This window comes from Hyla sarda, chromosome 5, assembly GCF_029499605.1.
Source record: "Hyla sarda isolate aHylSar1 chromosome 5, aHylSar1.hap1, whole genome shotgun sequence".
Taxonomy (NCBI): domain Eukaryota; kingdom Metazoa; phylum Chordata; class Amphibia; order Anura; family Hylidae; genus Hyla; species Hyla sarda.
In genome coordinates, this window is record NC_079193.1 from 278,919,159 (window position 1) to 278,925,164 (window position 6,006).

A 6,006-nucleotide genomic window follows, 5' to 3' on the forward strand; every position below is an offset into this window, starting at 1 on the left:
TGCTGGAAGTTGTAGTTTTGCAACAGCTGGAGGGCCTACTGTAGGTATAGTATATTATACAGACCCCTGTCCATCCCAGAACCCTGACTCACCTTCCCAGTTGCTGCAGGGACCGTCCGGGGAGGGTGGTCCGGGCCATCCATCCTTCCTGTAGTGTCCAGCTGTATTCCGGGTGGAGGGTGAACCGGTCCGGGCTGTCCTTCTTCTCCGGGGGACCTCTTCTCCACTCCGGGCAGGCTCCGGCCTAGTAACGCTGCATAGACGCCTCTGCGCAGCGACGCACCTGACGTAGCGGCGTCTATGCAGCGTTACTAGGCCGGAGCCTGCCCGGAGTGGAGAAGAGGACCCCCGGAGAAGAAGGACAGCCCGGACCGGTTCACCCTCCACCCGGAATACCGCCGGACACTACAGGAAGGAAGGATGGATGGCCCGGACCACCCCCATTATGGGTAAGTTTAATTTTTTTTATTGACTTGGAGGGTGGGGGAGGGGCCTGACCGATATAGCGGTATGGGCAAAAATCCATACCGTGGGAGAAAAAAAAAACGGTATCTGGTTCATACTGGTATACCGCCCAGCACTACCTGTTATGTCATAGGACATGGTTTCCCAACCAGTATCTCTTCAGCTGTTTCTAAACTACAACTCCCAGCATGTCGTGGCTAGTGTTGCTCGCAAATATTCGCGAATATTGCACTATATATTCGCAATTATGAATATTCTTTTTATTTTATTAATTTTTTTCACAGTACACATCACAGTGATCATCCCTCTCTGCTTCCAGCTTGTGTGGTGTAAAGAAGGCTCTAATACTATTGTGCTAATTTTTGCATATGGTAATTTTTGCATATGCACATTTTTGTATATACGCAAATAAAACGCGAACATGCGAATTTAGCGAATATATATGATGAATATTCGTCCATATATTCGCGAAATATCGCAAATTCGAATATGGCCTATGCCGCTCAACACATTGTTTCCCAACCAGGGTGCCTCCAGCTGTTGCAAAACTAGAACTCCCAGCATGCCTGAACAGCCAAAGGCTGTCCAGGCATGCTAGGAGTCATAGTTTTGCAACAGCTGGAGGCACCCTGGTTGGGAAACACTGTCATAGGACCATGTTTTCCAACCAGTAGCTTTTCAGCATGCCCTGGCAACCTGATATGTCATAGGACAGTGTTTCCCAACCTGGGTGCCTCCAGCTGTTGCAAAACTACAACTCCCAGCATGCCTTGGAAACCTGATATGTCATAGAACAGTGTTTCCCAACCAGGGTGCCTCCAGCTGTTGGAAAACTACAACTCCCAGCATGCCCGGACAGCCGTTGATTGTCCAGGCATGCTGGGAGTTGCAGGTTGAAAAGATGCTGAAAAGATCCAGGTTGCGGAACATGTTATAGGATAAATAAAATCCGGGTAACCAGCACCCAGAGGACCCCACTGACTTTATTGGGGTTTGTCATTTTACCTACAAAATAAAATGGTTGTGTGCTGCACATATTGGCCAATGCCACTAGTTCTTCAACAACCGCTCCAGGGCGGTCTACAATGCAGTGGGCAAAGAACTTTGCTTTTCAATTATTTTTTGTAATTAAATCGTGAGCAGAAAATTAGACAAAGATCCATTATTACTGGATGCTATAAAAAATAGCCTGATGCAGGCCAAAATGGGAGCCTATAGTTATGTTTAACGTATTCACCAGGAGCCCTTCTGGTGTATACACACAAGCAGGGAAACGGTGTTTAAAAAGAGTTTAGGGTAGGGTCACATGTAGCGTATACGCTGCGTATTTCACACTGCAGGAAGTCCACTCGGCGGCCGGAAATCCGCATTATATGAGCAGACACACAGGGCTTCCCCGCCACAGTCCTGGGTGTGCAGTGAGGTTTGGAGGCGGGGCCAGCATATGTGTCAGTCACATCAGCACGCTGGGCCCGCCTCCAAACCTCACTGGGGAAGCCCTGTGTGTCTGCTCATAACAAAATAGGCTGTGTATTTCCTGCTGCCTTGTGGACTTCCTGCAGCATTAAAGGGGTTATCCAAGAAAGAAACTTTTTTTTATATATATCAAGTTAAACAGATTTGTAAATTACTTCCTTAAAAAAAATCTGCCAGCTGCAATTCATGTTCCAAACTGCTGACAATGTTAGATAACTGTAAGGCTAGGTTCAGACTACGGAATCTCCGGGCAGAACATTTCCGCCCGGAGATTCCGAGTTCCGCCTGCGCCGACTGAATTAGTCGGCGCTAGGACCGCGCGGACACTGCAGTCTCCTATAGACTGCTATGTATTCCGCTAGGATTTCCGCCTGAAGAAAGAGCAACCCCTTTCTTCAGGTGGAAATTTTCTAGCGGATTTTTAATCCGGATTTTCCGCTTCACAAATTCCGAAGTGTGAATTTGTGAACGGAAAACCATTCACTGCACTATACATTATAGTAAGCGGGATTTCTGCCGGAAATTTCAAAGCGAAAATTCCGTAGTCTGAACTTAGCCTTAGGGCAAGGAGTCAAGCAGGGACAGGAGAGGAAGCGAGATGTTCCAGCCTGCAGCACTTCAAGGACTTGGGAACGCCTCTTTGACACTTGGCACCAGAGGATAAAAGCTTTTTTCGACATTATAGAAGCAGAGACAGGTATATGAATAAAGATACCATGGGGGAGATTTATCAAAGGATTTAGACTGGTTTTTCTTGTCTAAATTTGTCGCACAGAAAGCCGCAGTCTAAATGTGTGCGACTTTTCTGCGACTTTTGCTCTAGAGGATTTTTAGAACATGATGCATGCAAGTCTATTTTAGACAGAAAAATGCATTGGTGCTGAATTTATCAAGTGCGACTTTTCAGCGACAAGTCGCATAGGCTGAAAGTACGCCGAAATGTCAGACCATGTTGGAGCAGGTTTAAATATAGACTAAAGCATAGATCATGCAGTCTGTGCACAGAATTTATCAAGACCTGTGCGCCATTTGATAAATTCGGTGCACAATAGACCAGACTAACCCTCTGTAGTTTGGTCTATATTGATGCGGGACATAGACAACTTTGATAAATCTCCCCCCATGTGTCTCCTTGCCTTAACAGCTATCTGGCATATGAATGGCAGCTGACAGATTCCCTTTAACCTCGTGAGGACACAGGGCGTACCTGTACGCCTTGCGTCCGGTCTATAACGCGAGTCGGTCCTGGCGGCTAATGAAAGCCGGGATCCTGGGCTAATAGCATGCGGCACCGATCGTTGTGCCGCGCGCTATTAAAGGGGTTCTCCGGTGCTTACACATCTTTTCCCCTATCCAAAGGATAGGGGATAAGATGCCTGATCACGGGAGTCCCGCCACTGGGGACTCCCGCCGCTGGGGACATTGAGGGGCGGAGCGTGACGTCACACGGGGGTGGAGGCGTGACGTCATACGCCGCCGGCCTGGTGGTCGCCTGTAATCAGTCCCGGAGCGAACACGCTCCGAGAACTGATTACAAACGGGGTGCCGCGTGCATGATCCCGGGGGTCCCCAGCGGCGGGACTCCCGCGATCAGGCATCTTATCCCCTATCCTTTGGATAGGGGAAAAGATGTGTAAGCACCGGAGAACCCCTTTAACCCTTTAGACGTGGCAATCAAAGTTGATCATCCCGTCTGAAGATTAAAAAATTGCATCCCAGCAGCACAGTCGGGCTGATCGGGACCATTGCGGTGAAATCACGATGTCACGATCAGCTAGGACACGAGCGGAGGGTCAGTTACCTGCCTCCGGTGTGACGGCAATTGACTTCTCCATGCTTGAGATCTAGGTAGGAGAAGTCAAGCCCCGATAACACTGTGCTCTGCCGATGGTCAGTGTTAGGAATCAATGTAATGCATAATATAGCCACTAGAGGGGGCTATAACATAGCAAAAAAAAAAAAAAATGTGAAAAAAGTTACTAATGATGAATTAACCCCTTCCCTAATAAAAGTAAGAATCACCCCCCCCCCCCCCTTTTCCCATTAAAAAAAAAAAAAAAAAAGTGGAAATAAAAATAAACAAATGTAGTATCGCCGCGTGCGGAAATGTCCAAACTATAAAAATATTTCGTTAATTAAACCGCACGGTCAATGGTGTATGCGCAAAAAAATTCGAAAGTCCAAAATAGTGTATTTTTGGTCACTTTTTATAGCACAAAAAAATTTATAAAAGGCAATCCAAAAGTCAGATCAAAACAAACATGATACTGATAAAAACTTCAGATCACGCCGCAAAAAATTAGCCCTCATACCGGCCCGTACATGTAAAAATAAAAAAGTTATAGGGGTCAGAAGATGACAATTTAAAACGTATACATTTTCTGCATGTAGTTATGATTTTTTTCAGAAGTGCGACAAAATCAAACCTATATAAGTAGGGTATCATTTTAATCATATGGACCTACAGAATAAAGATAAGGTGTCATTTCTACCGAAAATTTACTGCGTAGAAACGGAAGCCCCCAAATATTACAAAATGGCATTTTTTCTTCAATTTTGTCACACATATATTTTTATTCCATTTCAGCGTGGATTTCTTTGGTAAAATGACTGATGTCACTGCAAAGAAGGATTGGTGGCGCAAAAAAAGGGCATGATATGGAATTTTAGGTGCAAAATTGAAAACATTTTGATTTCTAGAAGGTGATGATGAAAGTTGTCAAACCAATCTAATTTGTTTTTATGAAGAGGTGAGTAGAAGCCTTGACAGAGGAATGGCTGTGGATATAGTGTTTCTGGATTTTGCGTTTGATACTGTCCCTCATAGACGTCTGACAGGTAAGTTAAGGTCTTTGGGTTTGGAAATTTTAGTTTGTAACTGGATTGAACACTGGCTCATGGATCGTACCCAGAGAGTTGTGGTCAATGATTCGTACTCTGATTGGTCCCCGGTTATTAGTGGTGTACCCTACCCCAAGGTTCAGTACTGGGCCCGCTGTTGTTTAATTTATTTATCAATGATATAGAGGATGGCATTAACAGCTCTGTTTCTATCTTTGCAGATGACACCAAGCTTTGTAGCACGGTACAGTCTATAGAGGATGTGTATAGGTTACAAGATGACTTGGATAGACTAAGTGTCTGGGCATCCACTTGGCAAATGAGGTTCAATGTAGATAAATGTAAAGTTATGCATCTGGGTACTAATAACATGCATGCCTCGTATGTCTTAGGGGGATTAAACTGGCAGAGTCACTGGTAGAGAAGGATCTGGGTGTACTTGTAGATCACAGACTACAGAATAGTATGCAATGTCAGGCTGCTGCTTCCAAAGCCGGCAGGATATTGTCATGTATCAAAAGAGGCATGGACTCAAGGGACAGGGACATAATACTCCCCCTTTATAAAGCATTGGTACGGCCTCACCTGGAATATGCTGTTCAGTTTTGGTCGCCTGTTCATAAAAGGGACACTGCGGAGTTGGAAAGGGTGCAGAGACGCGCGACTAAACTAATATGGGGCATGGATCATCTTAGCTATGAGGAGCGATTAAAGGAGTTACAATTGTTTAGTCTTGAGAAGAGACGTTTAAGGGGGGATATGATAAACGTATATAAGTATATTAATGGCCCATACAAAAAATATGGAGAAAAACTGTTCCAGGTTAAACCCACCCAAAGGACGAGGGGGCACTCCCTCCATCTAGAGAAGAAAAAGTTTAGTCTCAAGGGGCGACACGCCTTCTTTACCATGAGAACTGTGAACTTATGGAACAGTCTACCTCAGGAACTGGTCACAGCAGGAAAAATTAGCAGCTTTAAAACAGGATTAGATACATTCCTGGAACAAAATAATATTAATGCTTATGAAGAAATATAAAATCCCATCCCTTCCCCAATATCGCGCCACACCCCTACTCTTTAATTCCCTGGTTGAACTTGATGGACATATGTCTTTTTTCGACCGTACTAACTATGAAAAAATTAGAATGCAAAAAACGGAAAACCCCTGCTTCCTTAAGGGGTTAAGGCTAGGGTGACATGTGTCAATGGGTAGCAAAGTCAG